Source organism: Zosterops lateralis, assembly GCF_965231275.1.
Source record: "Zosterops lateralis genome assembly, chromosome: Z".
Lineage (NCBI taxonomy): Eukaryota > Metazoa > Chordata > Aves > Passeriformes > Zosteropidae > Zosterops > Zosterops lateralis.
The window spans coordinates 81,145,568-81,165,648 of NC_139800.1; the positions used below are offsets into that span (position 1 = coordinate 81,145,568).

Below are 20,081 nucleotides of genomic sequence, written 5' to 3' on the forward strand. Positions count from 1 at the left end.
CCTCAGCGGCTGGGCCTGACCTCACTTCCTGCCACAGTGAAAACGCCGAGCTCCGCAAGGCTCGGGATCGGCCTCCCCGGCGCTCCAGCCCAAATTCCTCCCCGGCAGAGCTGCTGGAGCCCGGCCAGCTCCCGAGGAGCCGCTCAGCGCTCATTGATTCCGGGCTCGGATTTCCATGGAAAACAGCTCCGCGGCTCCCTGACGGATGGAGCGGAGCAAAGGGAGCTCGGGAGGGCTGTCTGATGCGGGATCATCCCGCCTCAAGCCTGGAAAACGTCAGGGATTCACACAAGAAAGGCTAAAATTGTCTCGGATGGTTTGGATCCAAAGGGGAATAATGAGTAATTCCAGGGCGTGGGGGCAGTTACAGACAAGCTGGTTGGAGTTGGGGATCTCAGAGGTCTTCTCCAACCATAGTGACTCCATGAATGTTTTGTAAACTCCTGGGATGAACTCCCAGTGTCCCTGAGCCTCCTTCAGCCACTTCCAATGTGCAGCTCAGGATGAGGCACCACGTCAGCTCTGTCACTTCCACCTGAGTGACACAGGAGAAGCAACTTCAAAATTGTCTCAGCAATATCTGGAAGAAAGGTTCTGGCCAGAAGAATCTTCCTGGATAAACACATCATCCCAGTTTTGTCAAGTTTTTGGAGCAGTCACCATTAATTTACAATCTACAATTTACAGACTTGTTTCTCTTTAGGCACTGACAACGACTCTGCCAGTATTTACTGCAGGACATGTAAGAACAAAAAGGTTGTGTGTTTCCTAATTGTAATATTAAAAAAAGGGAGAAGATTTAATGAACTGAAAAAATTACGTTTTCATTGGAATAGTATCCTTTAGTCACGTTATCTGTTGTGCAAATATGTTGCAGTATTATGGATTTAGCAAGTTTCAAAGTTCCTGTTGTCTCACATTAAAGTATTTTCCTATAATATTAAAAATATTTCTCCAGAAAGATCTCACACAGACTAAATAGGAGGAACACTGCAGACAGGCATGGATCAGCTTCATTCCACTGTCCAGAGGAAAAAACCAAACAAATTTTATGAACAGTGAAAAATAAATTTATTAGCCCAGACAGAAGCTGTCCAAAACGCTGGATTTTCATTACAGTAAGTGCTGGATTTAAGATGAGAAAGTTCCTATTCCAAGGAGCTTAATACTTAAATGGGGACTTTATTTTTTAAAAATACATCATGCCTGACTTAGAAAGAACAATGTGTCCAGGAAGGAGAGCCTGAAATTCAGCAGAGACTTCCTGATTTCCAGGTTCAGTGCCTTATGCAACCTGCCAGCCTGATCCTAAATTTTCATTTATTACAGGAAGTAAACTACTCTAATATTGCTCCTTACTAAAAGCAGTATTGTATAAACACCAAAAGCTTTACTTACACCTTTTTATATTGACAGAACTACTAATTGGTATTATAAATATTATATAATAGATAAAAATATAGCAAACATATTTTCTTTGAGCAGGGGGAAAAACCCATGTTCTCTGATAAAGAACATTATTTGTTACTGCCATGCCTTAAAATCTGGATCTCCTGCAAACTGCAGCTCTGAGTGTTTTACGCTCCACTCTGTCAGTTCAATTTTCCATCACTCATCTCCAAAGGCTGTTAAAGAGAACAACCACAGAGCCATCCCAAAGCCATCCCCCAACCTCAGGCTAAGGAATAACCTTGTCAAAAACATCCAACCTTAATGATGACTCCTAAAAAACCCAGATATTCCCCACGCAATCCTAAAGCAGGAAAAACTGGGGAAACAAGTCCCAAGCTGCCCTCTCCTACCCATATTTTTCCAATAAATAGCATTAACAAGATGTTGAAGGTACCATCCCGATCTTAAAATAGTTTGTGCCCCAGGACCACACGTGAGACCTGCTGGGTGGACTGGGTTTACTCTGAGCAAGATTAAGGCAAAGAGAGATTTAACAGAAGCTCAGTTACAACCTGAGCTCTGGAGGGACCACCCCCGCTCCATAAGTCATCTGTTCCCCACTAAATCCATGTTTTGATTAAAATCCTGGAAATCATTTATAACGGCCCCCAAGGGAATTAGGCCGCAGCATCTTGTGGGAAGTTTGGATTCCAGCCAGGAGGGCAACACAGCCTTGAGCCTGAAAATGTTTCTCGTGATTTACCCAACAAATGGGCCCAAATACTCTCAGTACTGAGAGCCTGCCTGAAAATGTCCCTCCATGATTTACCCAAGAAACGTGCTCAAATATTGTGACTATTCAGAGCCTGATCCAGGGGTGGCTGTGACCCAGGTGAGGTCTGTGATCCCAGGAACACAAAAAAACTCAACAGAATTCCACCTCTGCTCCACAGACACAGGACAAGGCTTCCACACTCTGCTACAAATGTTTGTGCTTAGCACCGACCAAATTACAGAAGGATTTTTAATTTAGTATTAATGCTCATCCCTCAGGCCACCATGACACCTCAATGCTCTTAAAATTCCCCCTGGAGGAGGATTAAGACTGGGACGGAAGCCCTCATTTCCCAGACAGCAAATTCCCTAAAAACACCCAAGAACAGCAGATCCAACACATCAAGGCTACAGGAGCTGTGACCTGAGGGATCCTATTAACTTTCACCCTCCCTCACCCCTCTGGATCGGGTTCCTGAGGGAGTGTGCCAGGAAAGCCATCGAACAATTGTCCCCTGCAGCCTCCCACTGCAACTCCCCAGCACTCCAGGATTGTTTTCCAGCCTGAAACTCCATCCCTCAGGATGCCAGGGGACACACAAGGCCAGTGCCCACCCTCCAGGCTTTACAAACGTTTTTCCAGGGGCCGCACAACTTCCTGCTGCTCTTCCCAAAGGAAACTCCACTGGGAAGAGCTGGGCAGAAAAGCTCTGCCAGTTCCCAGAGTGCATTAATTTGATTTGAGCTGTTATTTAATATTATGCTCACAATAAGGTCATGCCTGGCCTCAGCATTATTAATTTAGGAGGCCTGTAAAGTTGGCAATAACAGTTTCTATAATGCAAACATGACATAACTTTCAGATAAATATTTTCCTTCGTTGTTTTAGTTCTTTTATGGCTTTTCTCCTATTGCCAGAAAAGCAGAGCTGAATCCTGAGCACTTGTGTGCTGCTTCCTAAGTGGCCCATAAACCAAAACCCAGGAGCTCCTGAAAGGTCCTGTTCCCATCCTAATCCCAATCCTGCTTCTGCAAATGTTCAGAGAACTGAGCACCTCAAAGGACTGAGCCATAAAGGTGCTTCATTCTTATTTCAGCTTAAAAAATAAAGGGATTAAGGAGCTTTCTAACTGCAAATAGGTTGTTACATAAAGAGCTGCAAATATGTTGTTACATATGTTGTTACATAAAGAGCGAGAGAGAAAATAATTAAATGTAAAACTACCTTTTAACCACCTGTTAGGAAGATGACACTTTCTGGAATAAGCCAAAGTGCTCATTTTAATGTGTCTTAATGCTACACAGAGCAAAAAATTTCAAGCTTAGATGAAAATGCCATTATTAAATGCAATTTAACAACGGACTTGTTTTAAATATGATTTTCCAAGTGCAAAACTGTGAATTTAAAACCACATTATTCAGGATTTTTTTAGGCCTTGAAGCGTACCAGTTTATTTACACATTAACCATATACTATGGAAATTCTATATCCAAATGGTTCTCTAAATCACTTGGAAGCTATGGAAGTAACAGACACCACAGTCCAGGGAAAAGAAATCCCAAAAAATTTCTGCCCAGAAGCACAAGACAGAGCACAAGCCTTTGCGTATGCCTTTGTGAATTCTCTCCTGAACCTGAACTGGTCAGCAAAAAGGCAGCTGGAATTCCCACCTGGAAGCACCACAGAGCTGGGCAGATGAAACAAAGAGATTCCAAGTGTGCCAAGGTTTGCCAGCTGGGAACTGCAAGTTCCTACAGGGAGCTGCACCCACTCCCAAGGCTCTGAAATTCAGGAGAAGGATCTGCATAACTGAGCACAGCTATTCTCCATGGGACAAGATTGTCTTGAAGTGGAAGGCAAAACTGAAGGCATTTTATGGTATTTTTTTTCCCTGAAAATAAAAAAAGTTCTGCCCATTTACCAGATTCCAGGTGAAAAGCTCTGTTTGAAAGCCTGGAAGCAACCCAAAGGAAAGGCTGTTGTATGTGCAGACACGTTCCCTCCAACAGGAACACATCATTCCACAGCACCTTGTTCATCCCAGTCCCTCCCTCCAGCCAGGACAGCCAGCTCATGGCAAGGAATAAATATTAAAAGTATTTTTAAAAGCTTTTTAAAGAATCTTCCAGCAAAATTCCCAGGAAAAGTGGGGAATTTAAGTGCACCCTGAGCTTGGCTGCTGTGCTTTCTTCTATGTTACGTGTGTCCAAACCTGGATGAAACATCCTGGGATTGAGACAGGAAAGCACCAAAACTGAGTCCTTTTCAGTGCCAGAGCTGGGAGAGATACCTCCATGAATTTGGAGAGCATTATGGGATGCCAGACACACAGAGCTGGTATGAGACAGAGGTGACCCAAAAATCTCTTTCCAATTTATTTACTTTAAACTCGACTCAGGGAGGGCAATCATGCAGATGATGAAAACCAACAGCAACCAGGCCACTTCCAGGAAAGGCTCCCTACCATGAGACAGCTCACAGCAGTCACCTGCTGTCTAATCCAACAGAACAGGAGGAAAAATCAGGATTTCACAGGTGGAACAAACAGGAGTTTGCTCCCAGGTTTTTGCAGGCTCTAAGGAAGCAAAGGCTGATTTTCCACCAGCTCCGATCTGCAGATCACCAAAGTGTTGGATGCAGCACAAACAGGCCTCTCTCACTTAACAACTCTCTTAAACCAGGACTTCAAAACCAAGCAGAAAAGCCCAGCAAAAGCAAAGGATTTCTTCAAATTGAAGCAGATTAAGCAAACCCTGAGCAAGGAGAGGAACTATTTTGATACAGCAGCTGAAGACTCTTTCTTGCACAACACCAGAGGTTGGGGCTGTAACACTTTAGCTGAGCACTGGGTCAAATTAGGCTGGTTAGAACAGGTTATGCTTAAACCCAGGGCTAAAACACACCAATAAATGGCTGCAATTACCACAGCTGAGCAGTCTCGTGGCATCAGACCATGTGCATTTTTTCAGTTCATGGAAAATGCAGAGGGAAAAATGCAAATGTGAGATCATCCCCATGAGGCTGGAGGAGCAGGAACACTTCCCTGAGCCGGGGTGACTGACCAGGAGCAGCACAGAACCACAGCCACAGCTCAGCTGATGGCTGCCAACACTGAAATCATTTGCCTCTACATCTGAGCTTTGAATCTTTATTTGCAAATCGATGAACCTGCTGGAAGTCTGGGGAGTGAATCACATTTTTATGTAACTGTCTAAGTAGAAATTATCAGTTTTGAAGAACCAAAGGATGATAGTTTATATAAGTTTTTATCAAGTTTATATTTTAAGAAACCCAGGCATTCAAAAGCAAAAAATGACAATTTACAATACACCAAAAGGCTGTTTACAAAATATCTTCCAAATCTAAATAGTTCCTCTAGATAATTCTCATCCCTTGCACGGAAATTGACAAAAATACACATCTGGGTGACCAGATTATAGCTTTTTTAAGCAGATTCTGCTTAAAACCAACATGAACATCTTGCAAGTCTTTCAGGAGTATATAACTCCTCCCATGCAATTATTAAACTGCCTTCACTCCTGCAAGTGACTGGAGATGACAAACCCAAGTGACACATCAGTGGTCACTTTAATACCCCATTCAGCAGAACTGAAAGCAACTGACTCCCATGGAAGAGATATTAATGCTTTAATTATTTAATAAAGGCCATGGACAGCAGATGAAAAAACTTCATCTGAATTTATAAACCTGGATTTAACCTGGTAAAATGCTCCTCCTCCCAAAACACCTGTACAGATCCAGGGAATGCAGCATGACTATCACTTCTTTCTTGATGTCTTGTATGAAATCCATCTGCTGATCATGTTTTGTTTTCCAACATTCCTCCCCAAGTTTTTGACAAATTCCTTTCTGCTTTTCCAGCAGATCAGTTCCCTAGCCTGACCAGCTCCACGACCTCCAACTAAAACCAAAGGATCTGATCAAGGCACTACCAGAATGCTGTCACCCACTCCAGCTGTTCCCTACACAGGAAATGCATTTGGCTAAAAACAGAATTGACTTTCTTTATCCAAAGCCAATTATGCAATCCTCTCCAAAAGAAAACTTCCAGCTAAGTGGGTGAAGGGAGAAGAAAGAGTAAGAAATGTGGAAACAGAGATAAGGCTGCCACCTTACAAAATCAATAATGTTCCTGTGGAACCTGAAACTCTTCTTACCTCAAGAACTCAATCAGTTCTTCCTCCCCTAACTCAATTTTTCCATTTGATAAAAAGTTGTCCAGAATTTTCTTCCAGAAAACAAAACAAAACAAAAAAAGAGTCCTAAGTTTAGAGGTCTGTCAAATACATTCACTTCAACTCAAAGTGTTACTTAGAGACTTACTGAGAAAATGAACACTTCATAAAATCTGGGAGAATCCTAAATTCTGGAGAATTACCGTTGTCAATTTCCTGGCTTGGAATTCCTCCTGGTCAGTGTTCCAGTGCCTGCTGCAGAGTGAGCAACGTGTGCTGTCCTCAAGCTTCTTTCTGCAGGCAAAAAACCACCACATTTTCACGTTATTGCCCTGGCAAACAGGAAATCTGAAGAAAAAACAAGCTGCAGGGAACATCAGAGATTCATGGAGAGAGCAGGAGCCAGGAGGGTAACCAAGCAGTGGTAACTCCACTGGAGTTCTTTGGATATAACTGGATTTATTTAGTTACCTACTCTATATCTGTTCTACTCCTCTACATGGCAATAAAGACAGAAAAAGCAGGTTCCAAACATACCCAAATTTAAAGTGTAATGCACACAATTCCCTTCTGATAAGGGACATAAAAAGACACAAATTGTACATAAAGCTGGAAATAAAATCCCAGTTTGCTGTTATGTTTGCACAGCTTTATTCTAGAAACTGCTCCACTAAAGATGTTCCAGCAGAAGGAAATGAACAGCTCCAGAGCCATTAAACCACTCAGATGTTGTATTTAGTTATGTAAAAATCACCACCTTCCTCAAGCTGCATCCAGCATGAAAACACTCCCTAAAATATTTGCACACTGAGCCCTCTTTTGGCCCTCCAAACACAGGAGGTCTTTGCAGGGGTCAATCAACCTCCAATACTGTTTTTCACAGAACTATTAGGGTTGGAAAGGGTCTCCAAGATCATCAATTGCAACCTGCTCCTGCTCCCCATCCTGTCCCCAGCCCAGAGCACTGAGTGCCACCTCCAGCCCTTCCTTGGACACCTCCAGGGTTGGGCACTCCAAACCTTGCTGGGCAGCCCCTGCCAATGCCTGGCAACCCTTTCCAGGAAGAAATTCCTCCTGGATCTCTAAAGATAAGGCCCAGGCAGGTGCAGTGTGTTCTGCAGTTTTACTAGAAGACTCCAAGAAACCTCAGTCCTGTTGGCTCCTTGGGCTGCCTGCAGAAGCTCCCACACAGCAATCCATTGTCATTGTCACCAAAAAGGTGATAATGTCACCTGAAGATGCTTCTGAAGCCGCAACCTAACAAATGCTCCTTCTGAGCTACTTTAAATGTGACACTGGAAAAATATTGAATACAAAGCATAAGGCTTCAGAGTGAATCCTGGGCAAAAGGAGGCATTTTCCACATCAGTCAAGATCTGGGAACAAGGGGAGATTTACATTAGGATTGAAAGGGCCGAAGGGCTGGGAGCCAGTGGTCTGTCTGTGCTGGTCAATACACAGAAAGGATTGTGTTAGCACCACTGAAAGAATAAATTATCGCTGCTTTTACAATAAGCTCTTCAAGAATGCAATAAAGAGTTCAGTGTGTGCTCCTCACTCAGGAATCCAAAACTTTTCAGTGAAGGTCTGGCTTGCAGCAAAGATAACAGCTGAAAACCAACCATCTTGACCTTGAGAAGCTTCACGACAATGTGCTAAAAACAGGTGGAAAATTGCACAGGTTCCTCCTGCTCCCGCATCCCCCAGCCCTGAGGCCAGAGCCTTGAGCAGGTTTAAATACTGAGAGTTCAGACCTGATGCTTTCAGACAGACCAAAATTAGAAGTGAGAAATGTAATTTTTTCCCTCAAGCCCCTTGCCTGTTGTAGGATTACTAATACTGAGGTTTTCCCATCTGCTTTCAGAGACAATTTTAAAATTCTTCTCCGATTCAATGAAATCATGACAGGAAATTAAGAAAATATGGAACTAGGGAAAGAATTCTTACAATATTTCATACCAGCTCCTGACTTTGATGAACAATATTATAAGAATGTCTTCCCAGTCACACATTTCCTTCTAAATCTGACAAGTTTCCCAATTGTGGAAAGATCAAGTCACCAAATAAAAATGCGTCTCTTTCAAGCTTAAAAGATAAATTTTAATTTTCATGAAATTTACCCAAGGCCAGGCAGAACGAGAGCAGAATACTGGAATTTTTCCTGTCTGCACACTCCATATGAAATATTGTTTTTTTGAGGACTTACCAAACTTTTCCTAAAAATAACCATAAAAGATGACAATTGTTGGCAGGGGTGGGAGAAGCCCCACAGTTAACAGGATGCCAATGCCAACCTCCAAAAATACAACCAAAAGGTCATGAAAAGAGTTATACAGAACATTTATATCCAGATTTGGTGTCAGTGCAACATCAAAGAGAGAGGCAGTGATCAAGGCTTATGGCAGGAAATGGATTCATGTAGACAAAGCTATCTTTATTCTCTCTCAAGGTGAATCCACCAGGAGTTATTGTTTTAAACCACTCTAACATCCAATCCCTCAAAGCCACTGAAGAACCTGAACGACCAAATCACCACCAAAAATCAGCTGTCCCAAGAGAAGAGCAGGGAAAGGTGGCATTTGTGCGCATCCCCAGCCCAAGGAGCTGAAATTATTCCAGTGCACTGTCAAAGCGCTGCTTCATTCCAGCTGGAGCCAAGTTTTCCAAAAACTTGCTGCAACAATCCTGAGCTACAGCTGAAGGAATAACTTGTAGGAGCTTGCTCCAGGAGGTGTGTGAGCCATCAGTCCCAGCCCTGTTTATCCACAGGCTGCCCCATGAAGGATCCCAAACCGAGACCTGGGATCCAGTGAATCAGTTCAGCTCTCTAGAAAATGAGATTTATTTGATCCCAGCTGAGAACAAATGATTCCCAGACAACAACAGCGCTCCAAAACTTTCCAAGATTTGGAAACAGGAAGGCAAAAAGCGCAAAAAAAGAGAGGAGAGTGTAATAGCTGGCTGCTTTTCAACACCCATGATCACACACTGAGCCCTGAGAAAGTCAACATCTTTCCATTTTACCACCTTATCCTTTTTCACAAATTACATAAACCAAGGAAAAGAATGCGAGTGTGGGAAGCAACTCGGGCTTTGCTTCTTACTCACACAGATACCGAACCAAACACAAAGCACTTTCTTCTACACTGGATCTCAACTCCAAGGTCAATTTATTGGCTTAAAACACAGAGAGGATGCTTCCCTGGTTCAAATGCTAATCTGAGGCTCAGGAAATCTAGATTCAATTCCCTGCCTCACCACATACTTCCTGTGCAACCTTGGGCCATAAATATTTCGGTGCCTCAGTCTTTCCATCTGTGACTGAGACAGTATTTCCCTATCAAACTGAGTGTTGCAAAGATAAATACATTAGGAAAACATCAGGAATCACAGGGCACAGCCATACGTGGAGCGGGCTCTGTTGAGGAACTTATCTGTGTGTCAATATTCCCAGTCAGGCAGCAGGGAAAACGAGGAAGGGCTGCCAATGTGAAAAAATTTAACCAGCAAGGGACAGAGAGAAGACAAAAAGTATCAGCAGAACGGACAGAAACTGAAATCTCGATTGTTAATTACAGAACATTGCCATCATTCCAACGGAGTTTTAAACAGAAACGAAACCCAGAAACCAGCTGAGCAAGCTGCTGAGGGGAGAGAATACACCTGCCAGCAACGCATCACTGCCCCGTTTTCCGAGATTATCACACAAAACACCTCGGATCTGAGGGGGCAGAGGGGCTGCCCAGAGTCTGGCGGCAAAGAAAGAATCCCTGGAGACTGCCCCCGAAGGGAGACACCCGCTGCTTAAGTCCCCAGCTCTTTGTGAAAGGCATAAACAGGAGTGGGCAGAGAGTGACCCCAGTGGGGTCCCCAGGGCGGAGAGGGGGACACAGCGGGAAAGGGGAGGGCAGAAGATGGTCAGCAGGCAGGCAGGGGCTGACAGCAGTGACCTCCCCCTGCCCCGAGCCCAGGAGGACGCGGGGGAGGTGTCTGGGACCGGAGCTGCGGAGCAGCCAAGGGGAACAACTACAAGGCTACGTGGCATTCGCAGGCAGCGGCTGCCGGGGAGGGAGCACGGGGGGGCGGCCAGGGGGGACCTGGGGGGGACGACTGCACATCGCAGCCCCACCAGACAGGAGAATAAGGGGAGAGAAGGGAAAGAAGGAGTCGGAAATCTGTGCGCTGGGGAGCGGAGCGGGAACGGGCAGAGAAGAGCGACCCGCGCAGGGGCTGGCATTAACCCCATCCGTGCAGGCCCGGCCGGGAGCCCCGGCAGCACCGGGGGCGCCTTTAGAAGCGGCTCCCCAGGACCGCTGTGCCCGCAGCCACGGGGATCTCGGGGGATGCGCTCCTGGGAGCGTCTCTGCGGTCTGTAGGGCAGCGCGCCGGGACAGAGCCCTGGCGTCTGCCCCGGACACCCCGAGCGCTGCCTGTACCAGACACCCCAAAGCCCGCCTGTCCCGGTCACCCTGAGCCCTGCCTGTCCTGGACACCCCGAACCCCGGACACCCCAAACCCCGGTCACCCCGAGCCCTGCCTGTCCCAGACACTCCAAACCCTGCCTGTCCCGCACGCCGGGCACCCCCTGCGCCTCGGGCACTCCAACCCACCCCGGGCATTCCATCCCATGCCACCCCAGTCACCCCATGCCATCCCAACCATCCCATCCCATGCCATCCCGGTCACCCCAACCCATGCCAGTCATCGATCCCACCCCAACTACCCCATCCCACCCCATGCCATCCCAGCCACCCCATCCCATCCCGCTCACCCCATCCCACTCCACGTCCCGGGACATCGGATCCCCTGGGATCCTGCCCCCACCTGCCCCGTCCAGCCCCGAAGCTGCCGCACAGCCCGGGCTGTCCCCCGCCTCAGCACTCCCGTCCCGTCCCCGGGGTCCCGCCTGTCCCTCAGCCGCCCCCGCCCGGCTCCGCGTCACCTCCCGCCCTCCGCTCCGCGGGGCTCCGCTCCCGGCATTGCCCACCGCGCCCCGCGGCTGGCTATCGCCGTTCTCCGCCGCCTCGGGGAGCAGCGGAGCCCGGGGAAGGAGCCCCGGGGAGCGGCCCCCGGCACTGACCGTGTGCCCCGCGGGCTCCGCCGCCTCAGCGCCCGCCGCCCGCCCGCGCCGCCATCATGGAATGCGCGCACCGCGCCTGCGCCGCCCGGCCGCCGCCGGGGGCGGGCGCGACAACCAACCGCAGCCCGCGCGGATCCGCGGATCACGGACACCCGCGGCCGCCGAAAGCTGCGCGGGGGGGCGGCCCCGGCGGGTCAGAGTGGTGGTGGCACCTGGGGGCGGATGGGGAGTCTGGGCACTGTCTGTCCCTCCCGGACACCGCCCGCCATCCCCGGGCATTGCTCGTCACCTTGGGTGCTGTCTGTTGCCCCGGTCTCTGTCGTTGTCCCGGTCACTGTCTGTCCCCTTTGGGCACTGTCACCCCTGGACACTGGTTCCTGGTCACTCTGTCCCCTTTGGGCACTGTCACCCCAGGCACTGTTTCTCACCCCACAGTCACCCCCGTGCTCCACCTGTGTCACCAAACCATGTCCTGGTCCCCTCGGGGGTCTCCATCCCTCCCATGCCACGGCAAGGATGATTAGGGGGGTTTCCCACTTTGTACATTCCACCCCACAGTTTGGGGGGTCACAGCCTGACCCTAAAACATGTCATGACATAAAAAGCTTTAATGGTGACAGCGTGAAAGTGCAGGGATGATCCCACTGAATGGGCAGAGAGAAGGGGAAGGAGAGATTTCATCTCTGGTTGTGCCAGGGGAGGTTTATTTGCATATTAAGGAAAATTTCTTTATGGAAAGCATTGTCCAGCACTGGCACAGGCTGTCCAGGGCAACCATCCTGCACAGAGACCCCATCCTTGAGGAGGAGTCCCCATCCCTGCAGGGATTTAAGATCCCAGTGGATGTGGCACTTGGGGACGTGGGTTAGTAGTGGCCTTGGCAGTGCTGGGGAATGGTTGGACTCAGTGCTCGTGGGGGTCCTTTCCAACCTGAATATTCCTGTTATTCCATGATCCTGTGTGTCCTGACAGGCAACTCCACTCCCATGTTCAGCCTCGGAGCATCCCAAGCCCTGCTGCAAAGAGGATCAAGGGCAGGGGCTAAAAAAAAAAAAACCCTCCTGGGCTGCAGAGTCTCTCTGGCAAATCCATTTTTTTTCCCCTGGCAAATAAATCTTACACTCTTCACCTAATTTCCTCCAGGCAGTTTACACCAATATATTTCTATTAATGTGTTTTAAAAAATGTGCCTCAAACTTGCTTAAAGCAGCAATTTCAGAGATATTCTGTGTGGAATTCAGCTCCATGTGGATGTAAAATAAATGTGACAGCTGTGCTTTTATACAAGCCCCACTAAACTGTGGATCACAGCAGAAAAAGGTCACACTTGACATTTATATGCAATATAATGAATGTGTATATATAATCTATATAATAGACATAGAAAGACTAACCTTTTAAAATGAATGGGCTTGTGTTTACTCCCAGACTGATTTTAGATGTGTTCATAATGAATATAGAAATTTTTATGATGAAATTGTTCCTTAATGTCAGAGAATTTCTCTCTGCAGGCTGTGGAAGGGGTTGATCTGCCAGAACGAACACCCTGTGCCAGACAGGACTAAAATAAATTCCCATCCATCTTTTTAAACAAGGAGGCCCTGGTAAGAAAGGCCAGAAGTGATGGTGGCTGCTGAATTTTTAAACAATTAATAGGTTACCTTGCTAAAGAAAGGCCAAAACAACTCTCAGAGTAACTTTACCATTAATTTTACTCATATAGGCTAATAAAATGATGGATCTATTCTGTGCTAATTGGGAGCAAACAGTGAAAGAACATAAAATCTGTTGCATCTGAAAAGCAAAATTTCATAGGTGAATCCACAGGAAATTTCAGGTGGAAAAGGCAAGAGAAGCCTTTTTTCTCTTAACGAGATGATTGGTAAAAATCTGCACTGAAATTTCCTCTTCTTTTTACCTCTTCCACAAGTTTTCCTGCACATGTGTGACTCCTGGGCTGGTTCTTTTCTCTGGAATCGTGGAATACTGTGGATCAGCATATCCTGTGTTTTATTAAGGTTGACAAGAACCTACAGATTTGCCTGTAAAGTACATTGAGACCTTCTGACAAAAATTTAGGGGAAAAAAAAATCTGCTCCTTTGTTTTGAGTCCCACCATGCTTTTGTCCCTGATATTAAACTCTGAATTTCAGTGACAATCCCAAATGGAATTCTTTAATTCCAGCTCCCATTTAAGTCTGGGAACACCTCAGGAAAGGTGGAAGACCAGAGCAGCACAGGACTCGGTGAGTGCAGACCTGCTTTAGGAACAAAAAGTTAGTCACTAATTTCACCTTTGAGAGAATTCCTGGAATCTTCAGCACTCCATCTCAGGAATCTCAGAACTCCACAGGCTCTACCTAATCTGCTGTGCCCTGGGGATTTCATTCTGAAGTGAAATATTTGGGGTTAATTTTTTGGGAGATCTCCTAAAAGTGACCCACCGGACGGGATTTGGAAATCTGAAACGCCCTGCACCAAATGCACTTTGCTGCTGAAAGCAGAGATTCAAGGACTGTTTTGACTTCCCAGGCTCGGTATTTATCCATTGCCAGCTAAACCTCACAAGTTGTGACTAGTGGTGGTTGTGATCCCCTGTGGTGATGTCCTGTGCCTGATATCCAGAATAAAGGAGGTCCTTGGGAGGGAATGCTGAGCATTCTTTTCTCTGAAGGCTCCTGGACCCCCCAGCTTTGACAAGGACAAGAATTCCTTTGTAGGTAATAAGGCAGTGCAGCAAAAATCCTTTTCCTTTCCCCCCAGTCTTTCCTTAAATAATTTCTTTTTCTCCTTAAATTTCCATTAAAAATGGATCTTATCTCCTAACAAGGTCATTCCAGCAAAGTGGTGGAGAAACTTCTGGATTCACTTTCCAGTGAGTCTTGGGACGAAAATTTTCAAACCTGCCCACACCCCACAGGCTCCAGGGCTCCTTTAAAACTCCAAGTGCAACAGCTATTCCCACACCACGGAAAAGAAATGACCCAATGTTTGCTGCCTACACCCAGGCTGCCGCGGCATGACAGTGAGGGAAAACTGTTTTTTGACAGCTGGAACTGGGAAGGGAGGTGAGGCTGGAGGCAGAGGCGGGATGTTCCAGACGGAAAAGCCGCACGGGAGGAATATTTGGCGTGAGGAGCACAGTGACCAAACTGCCTGGGAGGAAGGCTCTGATTAAATGGGTCAGGAATTACATGGAACAAGGCTAAGGGCAGCTTTAACTCTATTTTGAAATTCCTGGAGAGCCACAAGGACCTTGCAAGGACGGCGAGTTCCACACACAGAGGCAGCAGCTGGAGTGGGAAAAGTTGGATTTTTGGGAATTTTTTGTCCAGACTGTCCTTTCAGTCTGGAGAGGAAGAGGGCACTGGGTTAGGGGTGGATCCAGGCCTGGGAAAGGGGCATTAAAAATAGCTGAATACAACATCAAAGAACACTTGGCAAAAGGAAAGGGAAAGGGAAAAGAAATGGGAAGTGGAAATGAGTCAGGAGGGAGGAAAGAGAGGACAAATGGGAAGAAATCTGGGCTTATAAAGGAAGGGCAGGCTCTGAAATGGAAAAAAAAAATGGAAAAGAGGGGAATTAAGGAGATCCTGTCTTAACAAAACAATGGCAAGAGGCAGTGCCAAAAATATGCTCATTCTTCCACTAGAAAATTTGGAATTGCAATTTCATCTTTTTAATTTGCTGATTCAACTGCCCTAGGTGAGTTAATAAAAATAAAGAGGCAGGGGGAAAGAAAAATATTAAAGAAATGGAATAGAAAAGCCTTTGACAGAGAGGAGAGGAGAGAAAAGAAAGATAAGGGGAATATTGCAATTACAACATATCCCAGTCTGAACGTGGGCTGGGGACCTTGAACAACAAAAACCTGGATGCACAACCCCCCTCCACACCAACACCCCACTTATCAGGGGGATTAGCAGCCGTCCTGGAGTTTTAGTTCCAGCCCATAATAAAAATGTTTGTTTTTCCATCCTTTGACTACAATAATAATGATTTTGGTCATTGGAACTCGTGTCTGGCAAAGCTTCCCCCTCTCCTGCCTTCGCTGTGAGCTGTTGAGCGCAGCCTTGGAACACATTCCCTTGATTTTCCCTGGCTCCACACAAACTCCTGCTGTGTGCACTCCAGGAGGGAGCGGGGCAGGGCGGCCTGGCAAACAAACTTCCCTCCAGCAGCACTTTGCTGGGAGCTGTGCTGGGATCTGCAGGAGTAAACAGCGATGCTGGAGCAGATTTTCCACCCGTGTGCGCTGGCACCGCTCCTTCCACACCCGGAGTGTTTTCTCCAGCTGTGGGATCTGCTCCTTAGGGAGCGAAAACAGCACTCTGGGCTGTACGTTTGGAGAGCAGCACAATGGGGAAAGCCTGGAGGGCATTGGGAAAGGGGGTTTTCCTCAAAGGCCACACACCTGCTCCTCTGCCCAGGATGGTTTGGGTGGGAAGGGACCTTAAAGCCCATCCAGTTCCACTCCCTGACATTGGCAGGGACACCTTCCACTAGCCCAGGTTGTTCCAAGCCCTATCCAGCTGCTGCTTCTTTGATGTTGAACCACAGAAACGAATCAACACCAGCAGAAATGATTTAGGGTTATTAAACACCCACTAAACAAACAGGTGACACCGACACAGGCACAGGGTAGTACCAGCACCAGTGACCAGTCACTAAAATTGATATAATTTTAATTGAAGAAATTACACCAAGTTTGGAGATTTTCTTCTGAGTTCAGTAATACTCTCTGCCTTCTCAGTGGTTTTCAGTCCTGGTTCAGGTTTGATGGAGCCTTATAGCAAAAAAAAAAGAGGTATATTGAGAAGAAAATACAGGTGCTTGGCATCCATATGGACAGGCCAGCATGGACTGGCAGGGAAGCCTGGCAGGGGGTGGAGTGCAGTTGGACACCACATTTTACTGTCTGTGCTTTTTTCTGCATGCAGGACCCAGAACCCCCCAAGAACCCTCACTCCAAACCAGGAATTCCTGGCACAGACTTGCTCCCGTAAAATCCCACTGAGCCCCGAATCCACAAACCTGCTGGCACAAAGTCACCATGAAAACCTAACCAAAAGCCCTCCACAGGCCACAACAAACACTGCTGGTGTTTATGGCTGCTGGAGGTAGAGAGGGATGAAGTTCAGTGCTGGGGAACACCTGGTTTATGATTCCTTCACTCGTTATGTGGCAGAGCCCACAAGCAAATACTGCATGTCCTGACCTCGAGTTGCTTCCACACCTCCCTCTGCCCCATCCTGCAGGTTGCAAGCACAACAAGGGCTGTTTGGAAAAGGGAATTAAACCCTGGCCCACTGAAGATCTTTCCCTGAGCAGGGAGGAGACCTGAGCTCACTCTCATTCCTCTCCCATGCAGGAGGGAGGGCTGGTGCTCCCATCCTGCCACTGGATACCTGTAAATGGTAAAAACTTGGAGTAGGGAAATTGTTCCTCACTTCTCTCAGCCCCTGTCTGGAGCTGCTGTCACCACCATGTGAGGAGAAGGCTGTGGAACACCTGCCTGGTCTCTCCCACCTTCTGCAAGGTCTTTCTGCTCTGTTTCTCATCAACTTATTCAGCAAGGGCCCTGATAGGGATCAAACATCTCATTTCAGTCCAGTTCCAGCCATTGGCTCTGTTTAGCCATAAATCTATAACTCTTGCCCCAAGCCAAGAAGCAATCAAGAAAAAAAACCCCAACAAATCCAAATCCAAACAGGCTGAAGGACTCTGTGCCACAAGAAATTGTTGGGAACAGACAGGTCCAAGCAGAGGCCCTTGGGAAGCAACGTGGCACCTGCTGGGGCTCCAGAGCAGAACGTTCAGATGGGGAAAACAGGATCTCCTTGTGGAATGGAGCCCATCCTGCCTCGCTCCCTGGTGTTGTAGCATCCCCAGAGCCCAGGGAAGCTGCAGCAGCCGTGCCAGCAGTGGGGAGGCTCAGGAGCAGGAGCAGAGCTGCTCCCAGGTGGGTACAGGGACAGTTCTCCAGCTGACCCGGTCACAGAGACACCACGGCTGGGCCGGGTCTGCTCACCTGGCAATGTGCTTACAGTTCCAAGGAACTGGAGCCTCAGGAATCAGAACAACCATCATTTAAATATGTTAGAGCTGGAGACGCTTGTCCTCGCTCTGGTGAGGAAAGGAGGAAGCCAAAATAAGTTCATTTATAAGGCTCTTAGAGTGAAGGTGTTTGACAGACCATCTCTGATGTGCTTTCCTCCTGCTCTGCATGAAGAGAACATTTCCAGGATGCTGCAGAAGCACCTGAATCCTGTGGTTTTATCCCAAAGAGGGCATTTCACTCCCTGGGCTGGGCAGGGGCTCATTTCTCTGCATGGAATTCATCTGAGAAAGGTCTTTTGAGAGCAGAACAGGCACCAGAGCCAATGTCTGAACAGAGGAGGGGAAGGACAAAAAAAAAAAAAAAAAAAAAAAAAAAAAAAAAAAAAAAAAAAAAAAAAAAAAAAGGCAGAATAAATCTGAATTGTAACAAAATTACAGCCTGTATTGAAATATCCACATTTGGAGTTGATTTTTTTCCATCAGAAAAAAGGCTGAGAATTCAGTTGTTGAAATGCTAGTCTTTTTTTAAACATGTTCTGAAGGGCACAGCCAGGGGAGCTGCAGGTGAACCCTCAGCAGTGAAGGACTGATAAAACCTGAAATATTCCTGTGTCAGGTGTAATGTGATGCTCGTTCCTTTGTTTTGTTTCTTTCCTGCTGGGCACTTGGAGCAGGTTTCCTACCTTTCCACAGGTTCACTTGTTTTTCTGGCTGCTGCCCTTGTAACTCCCCCCACCTCACTTTTAGAGAGTGAAAGCTCTTTCCCCTTCACATTGGCACCAAAATTTCCCTCAGCTCTGTGCACAGAAGGTTTGATGTCCATCCCTGGGCTGAGAGTGCTGGAAGCTGAGGCACCTTTGGGACAAGCCTGTGCCCCATGATCTCCCTGCTCCCTGTCCACATGGGACTTCAATTGTTTCACTCCAGTTCTCCATTGTCTCATTTCAGAGCTCTATTTCTTTCCTATCTGGCATTTTCCTCCCTGTCCCCAAACAACCTCTTTTACTTGCTCTCTCCTACAATAAGCCCATTCCTCGTGATTGTTTCCATTCCCTTTTTTTGTTTTATTTTTTATTTTTTATTTTTCACTTGATGGAGGCCTGGGGGCCCCTGCTCTGCTCTGGGGGCTCCTCTTACAGCCACAAAGATGTTGGAGCTGGAGCAGCATCCCCTTCCCGTGGGATTGGTATCCCCAGCACTGCAAAAGGGACTCTCCCCACCCCAAAGAGCATTTTATATCTGATATATTCTATATCAGTGCATAGCTATGAATCAGGTTTGGGATGCAAATAAGAAGCAGCCACATGGCGTGAGGCAGTGGGGAACCCTTCAGGCTAAATAGAAAAAAAACCCAACCCACCCAGCAAAAGGCAGAGATGCAGCTGTGAAGAATTCAAATACTGGCTCCTCCAGGAAACCTCCACGTTGTATCCATTACTGAAATCTACTTATTTGTTTGGGGCTAATGATCTCCAGTTTGAGATTGGCACGATCTGGTTTCCCACCCTCAGAGGGAAGATCCAAGCACTGATATTCCATGTGAGGTGGTGGCACAAGAGGTGTTTCTCAGCTGACAGAGCAGATCTCAGGCAGAGAACCTGCAAGCAGAATTATTGAGGATACTTTAGGAGACAAAGCAGAAAAAAAACCCCAAACTGGCTTCTTCCCACCTTCCTCGTCTTCTCTTGCTATGAAAAATCCTCCCTGCTGCTTTCTCTGCTGCTGTGCCTGCTGCTGGAGGCTGCTGGGAGTGGGGAATTTCACAGCTTCCAAAGGCTCTGCTCCAGGAGCACTGGCTTTGCCATTTCCTTGCTCTGGAAAAGCGGCTGGTGGCTCCAGAGGCTGCAAATGGGGCCTGCAGCAGCTGCCAGCTGAGGTCATCCATGGGGATTGATGTGGGGATTGATTGTGGTGCTCCAGCAGTGTCTTTTCCAATCACTGTGAAAAAAGCAGAAGGAATAAAGGGTGGTGGAGGCGGAGTATGGAGCTGTGACATTTCCTGGAATGTGCCTTGAAGCTGCCTCTGCAGGGCAGTGCTCCTGGTCCCCACCCCTGGTGGTGAGCTCAGGATGAACTTTGCTGCTGGAAAAGGTGTTGGAGAATGGTCTGGTGCTCCAGCATCCACCCCTGCCTCTCTGCTCCACTGCCACGCCAGGATTAAGTCGCTTCCCACCTCCCAGGGCAGTCAGGAATCCCAACCTGTTAGGGGTGAGATAAGGGGTGAGATAAGCATGGTGGGATGAAGATAAATTTGTGTTAGAGCGGTGAGACGGGGGGTGAGGAGCTCCTGTGTGCTGGGAAGGGATTTGGGACTCCTGATCCCAGAATTCCTCTGCCTTGGTGAGGTGGCTTGATGGTGGTTTAGGGATGGGGTGGCTGAACCCCAGCAATGGCACTGCCCCATTCCCACCTCCTGAGACAAAGTGTTTGAACCACCTCCTTCAATAAAAAGCTTGGAATTACCCTCTTTGGTCTAAATCATGCTCAGCATTTCTACTGGAGCCAAGGGAAAGCCTCCAGACATGGCATATTTGTACCTGTGAATGGCCACTGTGACTGGTCACCCAGGAGAGCCACC

General features: G+C 47.4%; 1 protein-coding gene across 1 annotated transcript in view; it reads right to left on the minus strand.

The window, feature by feature from the left end:
* LOC310922513 (fibronectin type-III domain-containing protein 3a-like) overlaps positions 1 to 11,501 on the minus strand; it is a 39,981-nt gene extending 28,480 nt beyond the window's left edge. The window contains exons 1-2 of the mRNA XM_083883139.1: positions 11,444 to 11,501; positions 6,567 to 6,657 (exon numbers count right to left, since the gene is read on the minus strand). The gene's annotated coding sequence lies outside the window, so the exon portion shown is untranslated. The remainder of the gene's footprint in view (positions 1 to 6,566; positions 6,658 to 11,443) is intronic.
* Between the last annotated feature and the right edge of the window lie 8,580 nt (positions 11,502 to 20,081).